The following is a 10,418-nucleotide window of genomic DNA, read 5'->3' on the forward strand; positions in this document are numbered from 1 at the left end:
CATTAACTATTAATCCCCATCTTTAGCGATATAGCAGATCATGTTCTTTCTGTTATCCGGCCACCGTCTCGTTAACAGTAATAGCCGAAGATGAAATACCTAAACTCCTAATGTGTGTGTGTGTGTGTGTGTGTGTGTGTGTGTGTGTGTGTGTGTGTGTGTGCGTGCGTGCGTGCGCATATACATGTACGTGTAAAATATACATAAAATATACACATGATATACAGTGCATTCAGCCATTATTAGGCTTATGAGACACTTCGATTTGTTCACGTATAGGAATAATGAAAATACAATAACTTTAAAACAACTTTTATAAGAAATACGTCAAGATATTGCTTTCCGTCGTTTAAACGTTAGCATCTTAAAGAGTGTTAAAGCTGAAAGATTTTGAAGTTTAAAACCATTCATAAGAAATAGAAACTTATCTTAATTTATAAAAATTATGAAAAAGAGGGTTCTGTACACATGATGCATTAAACATTTTACAACATAAATTATCGTAAACTTTACAATAGGTTAGGAAATGACATTCATTTTATGTCGTGTTTAATTAAGATGTATATTGTTGGATAAAATACAGTATTGACAATGGCCCCCGGCAAGTGGTATTGGGGTCATAGTTTTATATCTGCCGGTTTTCGATGTATAAAGTTACATTTCCACATCTGAATTTAGCTAAAATACGGCAATGGTCTCTGTACATAATATATTTAACATATTTTTTAACAGTGGGAGTTACCTTATATTTTCTGTATGTGCGAGGCTTATTTCTATTTATTTTACCCTTATCGTCAGAAAGTGATGGAATCTGTTTTTATTAGGAAGTTTTTTTCCCTTTAATTCTTTTATGCCCACAGAAAGTATACTTATTTTATATAGTATACGTATATTCCGTCATGTGTATATATGTACAGAACCAACTGAAAATTAACACTTTTGCCTATTATCACATTTGTATTACTTACATTTTTTTATTCACAAAAAATTATTTACACACTTAGTATTTATTTGTGCTTTAATAGCAAATAGCAGAAACACATGTCAATTTGGCTGATTACTGTTCAGGAATGGAAGTGTGTCAATTGGATAGCTGTTCGGACCGATAAACAAACGGATCCCGTTATAACACACCTGCCTTATAGGGAGAGATAATCGATAAGAGCGAATAAGAAAGAGACAATTGTATCCAAGCGATCAGACGTTTTCATCCCGGTGTAACCCGGTGCTCAAAGCACAAGATGGAGCCATTATAATCCATACATCTTTGCCAGCTTTGGCAGCACTCCAATCGGTGTGTGCAAATGAACTGATATTAATAAAATAAATTTCCTCTCAAATATCACAAACTGAATTTACTGTGCAGACTCATATTCATGAAATTATGTTTCTGTTCTTATTTCAACTTCTGACCCGTGATTTCGAGAAGATATATCCGTAAACAAATGACACCGTGATTAATCTCATATATCGTATTTAATAGTTTATGCATTTATTTTTCTTCTTTTCATACTACTGACGTTTCGTTTAAGATATTTAATATTATCCTAGTTTTGCCTATTTAGCTTTCCTACCTACTCCGAGACAGATTCTAATCAACGGTAACATTGAGAACACCCATGTTACAAACACGATTAATAAATATTTCAAACAACTGCTGGAGTGTTGTGGGGGAGTGAGTATCATCTAAAGCGTCCGCTTGCCTCGTTTGGGTTCCATTCAGCGAAGAAGCCGTATTATTCAAAGCGGCATTCACGCATGTTCGCACGCCTTCGTTTTGACATTTATTCAAGTGTGTCAACCTCGCACTCTTTCTAAGAAGGCACGGTAATACTGCATACAGCTCTTTCGGAGAACACACAATGCAGTGGGCGGCCATAACGTACCCTCAAAACAGCTCGAGGTTATTGCAATCAGGACATTACCTCACGAGTGGCCCAGTAATTCGCTGAGCTGAGTTACGTCCCTTATGCATGTCAGAATCCTATTTGAGTTCAAATCAACCACGATCATGATGCTTGGGTTGTGAGTACCATACCCGTGCCTATTGGTTTCCCCGACCATACGACATTAAGCTGACACGCAGTGTTAATACGGTTTAACGTGGTTTTAAACATGACTCTCGTACTTTCTTGCTCAGTGTAGAATCAAACACACGCAGTGTTAATACGGTTTAACGTGGTTTTAAACATGACTCTCGTACTTTCTTGCTCAGTGTAGAATCAAACACTTCCATCGCATAGAAGATTAATGTGTTTCGATGGATTTTCTTGTCCAAACTCGATTACCCATTGAACCAGTATAAACACGTATGTTGTGACGATAGTCACACTTTCTCTTCCAAATGGTGCCACTCCTGACATCAATGAGGCTGTACATGTTTAAATTTGCTTATACAATGACCGCCTTTGTTGGAGTTTGTTATTTATCCATTCTTGTTTAGATAATACTAAAACTATATAAGTAATTTTCCTTTAAATAGATGGTATAAACACTACACTAGGATGCCCCCTTACTGCTCGGTTCCGTTCACATAATAAATCAATAATGACCACAAGCACAGGTTGTCTAAATAACCAAATATCCATTTAGCGTGGAATGGTATGTAAACGGTATCACTGATACAACTGTTCCTTTGAAAATTGACAGAATATGTTTGGTAAGTACTAAATTCCGTCACGTGTTTTGTGAAGATACCATGTCGGTAGCTGTCACCTTTCCTTTCATTGTGGTATGATACTCAACAGGTATTTGTACCCTACAGTGGATCTTTGGAATCAAATTAGGATGCAATATGTTTAGTTGTGGCCCTAAGCTACCCACGAGGTTAATTACGATCAGTTCCCCAAACCAATTGTCTTCAACAACAACAACAACAACAACAACAACAACAACAACAACAACAACAACAACCAATCAACCATGTACCTGAAGCTCAACTGAAAGTAAACAAGGGAACAAGGACAGTCCATCTTTAGATGGCAATTAATCAACTCGTTATTGGGTTTGTCCTTAATTGATTACGTGTGTGTTTGTAGGGACATGCAAAGACAAGTAACAGGAGTGTAGAAATCCTTAAATGAATTGGCAGTAATTGATAACTATGATTTGATTATTTTGTTTTGTTTAACGCCCCACTCAGCCATATAACGCCTGCCTGTAAATAAATGAGTCTGGTGAGGATAAGGTTCATATAATAAGCATGAGGCCATGCCCTTTGGGTCCGATGACACGCATTAATCCAAGTCACAGAGCATGATCACCCGATCCATTAAGCCGCCTCTTTCGGTCGGCATAGGTTGCTATTCTCGCACGGCTATGGTGTTAACTGTCAACAAGTCCAAAACAGTGAACAAACTACCAGATGTAAGTCAGAACACATTTTGTATACTAGATGCTTGGTATCAAATATAGATACGTTCGATCGCAGAGGACAGATTTGACATATGCTTCACACATATATATTTCACCAATTTAGAACAAAAATGAATCCTTAACTTTATTTAAATAAAACATGATCCAAACATCACACGATCACTGATTCTATGTAGATTTAATGACAATCATTGATCGCTTAAGTACCATGGTTGATAAATCAACAACATGAAACAACAATTGTAAATTTGTAGTTTTGTTGACATGTTCATGCTTTGCTTGCATGTGGAAATAGAATTATATATCCCTTTTTATCGTTTTTAAATGTTTTAATGTGATGTTTTTCTCAGTTATTCAGTAGCCACTGAGACAGAGGATCCAGGACAAGGATGGTCACACACGAATGCTACATCTCGTTTTCGGATCGGCGGGATAAGCGAGTTTTGGAACCAAGCTGATGTGCATCCATGCTGAAATTATCGATCACTTGTTTGTCAGCTTCATGCGGCGCTCACACACTTGCTGGCCATCCTCCTATACCTGGCAGGTCGATTCACCTCTGTAGAAAGTCTTTCACCTGCCAAATTTCTGCAACCGAATCAATATTCATACCTTATTGATTGCCAGTATCATACAGTGGTCTTTGCGTCATAACTTATTTATACTCCATCGATGAACGTGGGGTTAAATAGATTGGGGATACAATTGGCCCTCGTTGTCCTGGAGACAGGGTGGCTTCAAAACGTGCATTCATAATGCGATGACTTGGACCTTTTTGAATACATGGCTTCTGCATAGGGAAACAAGGGCGTGGGATTAGGTTAAAAGAGAAACAATGCTTCTGTTACATGATGGTTAAGATGCAGTTCAGGGAGAGATTTCTACATCACAATGCCACTTTTTGTAATGGTAATTATGTAGAGAAACGCTGCTCTTCCTCTCCGAGGTTTACCTCCCATCCAGCATGTATCCTAATATCATTGAAAACAGGATATCATTAAAACATTTTTTATCATCATGGCATTCTGACGCAGAGGATATCACAAAGAGCTCTGATTGTCTGTGTCAATGTATTGTTAGTGACAGAGAATCACTTTGTGAATAGCAATTGTCTGGTTGAAAGTCATATTCACAACGATATTGAATAACTGAAACTGCTAAATTGTTAGCACCTCGATATATACTGAAGGTACAAAATAAGGGAACTCGCTTTGAAATAACAGAAAGATGTGTACGTATGTGCTGTATTGGATATACAATGCTTATTTACCTGGTGTGCCAGTCAAACGCAGATATTCAAGTCAAACATTCCTTGACCTTTACAAATATTTCCTTATTTGCCTCCATCAGTATATAACCTATTTAACAACATTAATGAGATTGTAATTCATACTTATATTATATTGTCAGAGTGTGTAATATTAGCGTATCAAGGAATGTGTATATTTTTCCTGTTTAAATTATGCCCTATAACTATAGAGTAATATAGCTCTTAGGCTGAAATTTCATCAGTGGGGATTCACTGACAACTAGATCCCTATAAGTGAACTTTGTTCATGACGAATTTAAGTAAATATTATGAAAGGTTATGATGGGACTCATTAGGGATGTCGCTAAATAAATGGATGGAACAACGTACATAAATATGATACGAATACCAGGTGTTTTTAATTGGATCTGTAACCTAACAATAATGAGTCTTCACTTTGGTTTCATTTTCCTGCTCTACAAATGGGATTTCGAAACGAAGAGCAAATGTGAATTCAGCTTTTTTGGTGTAGGTTGGCAGGTACGTGTTCATGTGGCAGGATCGTGTACATGTTGGTGATGGAACGTTTACGTCCGCTTCCGATGATGCTATGCTATATGTGTGTGTGCGTGCGTGCGTGTATATCTGGAGAGACGAGAACTGTCAACAATTAGCACTGTGTGCGCGTTAATCAAGACACAAGTGGTTCACCCTAGTGGCATTTGTCAAACTGGTGCTAAAAGTGTTGAGTGTGTACTTAGTTACAGTAACTTCTGCACGAATAAAAACCAATTGAAGGGAAAAAATGTTTCAAATATCAGCCATCTAGCCGGCGCCGTTCTAATTAGACCACGTTATTCCGGATGCCAATTAGCGTCAGCTATCCACCAAACTGGGCTTCTGATTGGATTTTGCTTACTATAACATTTCACCTTGGAATTTCCGTCTGCGTGTGTAACTGGGTATGTAGAGTTATGTAGTGTAGTATATAGAAAATACGTGTACGTATTTTTTTTGCAACAATGAAGCTTTGTTCATACACCCAAAACAGCAACGGCCGTTATTATTCAGGCTAATTGAATATAATACAAAAATAATTATCGCTTCTCCCTTGTAGTCCCTTATCCATGTCGTTATGTGATATGTACGTGGCAGCGCAGCAAGAGAGGAATGGCACACACACACACACACACACACACACACACACACACACACACACACACACACACACACACACACACACACACACACACGCACATACATGATGTGTCGATGTAAATAGTTCGTCTCTAAAGCTCCATCTGTTCTAACTATGCTTATTGCGTCAAGAAAACCGAGGAGCGTTTAACTTCTTTCCGTAATTAATTTAATGGATATGGTGAATCAAGGATATGGTGTAATGTTGCATCTTAACCATCATGTAACGCTCACTTCCATTAAATGGCATAAAGCAAAGCAATCTTTTCCATAATTGTTCAACATGTTTCTGCATATTTTTCCAAGTTCCTGTCCGAAGTACTGTCGGAAATGCTAGAAAACTGCTTTTTGCATGTTAAAAAGGGATATAATTTTTCACAGACTTTTGATATTGAAATATCGAATAACTACCGATCGCCCTACCAGTGGTTTGAAGTATTTCAGTCACAAGGAGTCCTATCGACAAGTTTACAGGAGACAAATTCGAAGGAAAACATGAAGTTTACATTTATTCTAAGTCCAATGATGGCGGTCTGAAACGGACTATAGAAATATGCGCACGTGACTCCGTTACAATGATAATAATGTAGTCTTCATAAAACATCTACTCAACACACAAAAATCATTTTGAGAAAATTCTAGATGTGCATCTTCTAAAATGACAAATTGACGCTGCGTTTTTTTGGTTAACATTGCCCCCATGATGCATGTTACATTACACTTGCATAGCCATAACCAAGATACACAATATGGAATCCGTATTTGGAAATGCATAAAAGTTCTTTACACTTTAGAGAGATAGAGGTAAACCATTTATTTATTTAGATAGGGTGAATTACCGAACTGCCCAAGCTATGGTGTTTTCTATTCATACCATCAAGTCTACGGTATGATAAGAAAACAAAACAGGTATAGGGGTGGTCTCAAAAACAAAACTGGGGCGTAAAAGGATTTAGACAGCTTTGATACAGGGTGATTAGGCCTAAAGTGTACAAGCTTTATGAGCGGAAGGTAACCCTGACTTGTTGTAGAATTTGGGAGGAATTAAAGATACAAATTAATGTTTCCCGGATTGCACTATTGCTCTCCAAGGGATTGCGATACACTGCGCGTGGAGATGACCGAGCACTTTTCAGGGGAAAATATTCCATCCTGTCTATGATGTCACATTATCTCCGAACCATTCATAACTATCACAGTCAGGGCGTCCAGATAATTTACCTTGGTGAATCATTCCACTGACTACATGGTGCTATTGGCAGATGGACAAAAACAACCATGGTAACATCAGGTAAAGGTAATTGTGTCATTGTTTTGCACGCTGCAATTCATGATATGGGGCTTATTGATGGATGTTTTCGAGGCGGAAAAGAAAACTGGTGATTTTCATAAGGAAATTATAGGAGGTGATGTGTTCATAGACTGGTTGGAACTTCAGCTTTTGCCCATTTTAAACAATGTCAGTGTGATTGTCATGGATAACGCCAGTTAATATAACGTCCGGATACTGTCGCCCAAACCATGAGTAGTCTGAAGGCGACCATACAGGAATATATGACATTGGCCGACTTCAAACCATATGAAACGAAAGTTCAAGTCATGGAGAAAATTCGGCTGAATAAGAAACCAGTAAAGTACTAGACATATGTGCTGGCGGCACAACACGGTTACGTTGTCTTACGTACGACAGTCAGACATTGTGAGCTCAACCCTGTTGTGTCGATCTTGGCTAAATGTACAGGGTTCGTGGCAAGACATAACACAACATTCAAAAGTACAGATTCATATACGTCATCAGCGGAGATAAAAGCTACCTCAAGAAACCATCTGTAGAACAACAAATACTTCTGGATACCAAAACCACAACCTTCCATGGCCAATACTCATCCCGTTTCATAGCTCTTAACTAGTCCATCATGTTTCCAAGCAAATATAATGCAGTAAATATCCTAAATTGCTACCTCATCAACGCATGTCAATTATGTACAATAACAGCAATTTTTCATCAGTTCATCATCATTTTACCTGTAAAAGTATATTTTAAGGGTAATCACAGTGTCAGTTAGGACAGGCTAGATTAGGGCAGTTTGCGTTATTTTGATATATGCTCTTTTTATAGTCCTGTGACTCGTATTTATTAAATGAAGCCAGAAAAGCAGTTTTCTAGCATTCCCGACAGTACTTTAGGTATCCCATAGCATTCACATAATTTTGTGTACATATAAAAGCGATCAAATCAATAATCATAAGAAATCTCTATTAAAAGCCATTGTACAATTCCGACCCTATCACTATCACCAGGGGTTCTCTAAAAGGTTAGCACCTGTCCCAAACACATGCATAGGCAAGGCAAGTCGTCAAGTTGGGATTTGATCACTGGACGATTTCACGATTTACTTGGGCTGATGAAACAATTCTCGCCTGTGCCACGAGTGATACGTTCTGCTCTGATGCGCTTAAGCATAGATACAGACAGACCAGTGGCAATGCTAGCTTTTAAGAATGCTTGAGTTGTATTAATACATCATTTTGTCATGTAATTATGACATTATAAGACAAATCTCGAGCCTGAGTATGTACGCTTTGGCCATGCTTACCCAGCGTTTACATGTTCATTGGTTTGTAATTACCGTCTCTCCAACGACTTTTAGGGAATTCTGGTATCTACTTGTCATAGCGACCTCTTATGTCTTATGAGCAACACATGTGTCCACGGGAGTGAAGTCAATTTTATCGTCATGACCTACACGTGCCATAATGCGTACACCCTCTCTATTGGTAACAAACCAAATATTTAAACCGCTATTCTCAAACCCGTTTTGTGAGTTGGTTCAACTTATCCTGGATTACCAGTAAATCAGGTGGTTACAATAGATGACATATCTGCACTCAATAGTATCCCAAGACACAAAGGTCTATTCATATACTATTTCTGATTGTGGTGGCAATGATAGATTTTCCAGGTTGCTGTGATACATTTTGCATACTGTGGTGTAAAATAACATTCATTCACTTCACGGGGACCCTACTGGTGTCGTATGTAAATTATAGTGCAGTGGTACGAAGCCCAACTGAATTCCCTGCTCAAATCACTCTAGAGTAATGTATAGTGCCGAGGTTGGACATGAGCAGGAGCATTATGATTGATTGAGGACATAAATGTTGTGCAATCCATAATGTTATGCGATATATTATTTACAAATAAAAGTTATATTAAACTTATTCTAAATTGTGGGTAGTTTAATTGTAAATCACAAACATTTATATTGCAAAAAATGACATAATCGACTTGAATAATATGGAGTAAGACAAAGAATAAACAAATTTCGCCATGTGATTTAAAGATATTTGCATAACGTTTTGGAAATTTCAGACGTTTGCTTTAATGCCGAAAATATTACCGGTAGGGCAGGACATGTTTTCCCTTTTTGCGAACACTGATTTTCAGTGGACCATTCATATAACTTTCACAGCTACTTGCCCTTTGCGCCAATTGGAATCTGTTTCGGCGGATAATCTAGACGGGTTATTCCGTTGCATGGACACATGTAGTCAATCTACGATGATAGTACCGAACCTCCAACTAATTGATACAGAATGTTTTTTGGTGTTTCTTCTTTGTGAATATATAACACGTAACACATCCAAAGTCTTGAGAAATGCAAATAGGGGGAAGTCTTAAAAATGTCAAGACTTTTCCCCTCTTTTGATGGAGCTTCGTTTCTCAATAGTATTATTTCAACATGGTGTACAATGTTATGATACCAATGGAAAGCTAAGACCCCCATGCTAATGGCTTGCCCTCATTTCGCCTACACCTCATTTCGCCTACAATAATTCAAATACTTAATTGCCTCACCCCTATTATATGAATGGGCATTGTCCATCTCAGGCTGTTTACTAATCCAAGCTCTTGTTATTATTGCATTGGTATGTACATGACCTATCACTTGATGAAGAAGTAGCAGCGTTGTGACAGACAAAGGGACGAAAGAATTGAAAGACTAAGGACACAGCTTCTTTAGTGGAAGAAAAACTGTAATGAAATTATTTCTTGATGCCGTTGGATATGTATTAAAGCTACAGTAATCATTAGTCATTATTACTGCATAATGTAAATATCAGCTATTGAACAATGTATGAAACTTCAAGATTGTCTTGTCTGTTTAACTGTAATGCAATTTCTTGATGCCGTTGGATATGTACTAAAGCTACAGTAATCATGAGTCATTATTATCATTACTGCATAATGTAAATATCAGCTTTTAAACAATGTATAAAGCTTCAAGATTGTCTTGTCTGTTTAACCTTCCTTGGGGTCAGTTCAATATTTTAGAGTCACCCCAGCACTTGACTTATGTGCAGTCAGCTGTAAATTTGTTTTGATAAGGGTGAAGGCGAAATGAGGTGCAGGCGAAATGAGGACAGGTCATGCTAATTACAGTTGTGTTTAAAATATATTTTATTCGCATAATTAAGGTTACAAGTAATTCGTTCCGAATCACAAGGTAAACAAACTTGATCGTCTTCACATCTTAAGGATTTCCCCCCTTTTTCTGCACGGCAGCCCATTCGCGCCATACGTTTTCAACATTAT

This window comes from Haliotis cracherodii, unplaced genomic scaffold (assembly GCF_022045235.1).
Source record: "Haliotis cracherodii isolate W230 unplaced genomic scaffold, xgHalCrac1.p SCAF_15, whole genome shotgun sequence".
In the NCBI taxonomy this organism is placed as follows: domain Eukaryota; kingdom Metazoa; phylum Mollusca; class Gastropoda; order Lepetellida; family Haliotidae; genus Haliotis; species Haliotis cracherodii.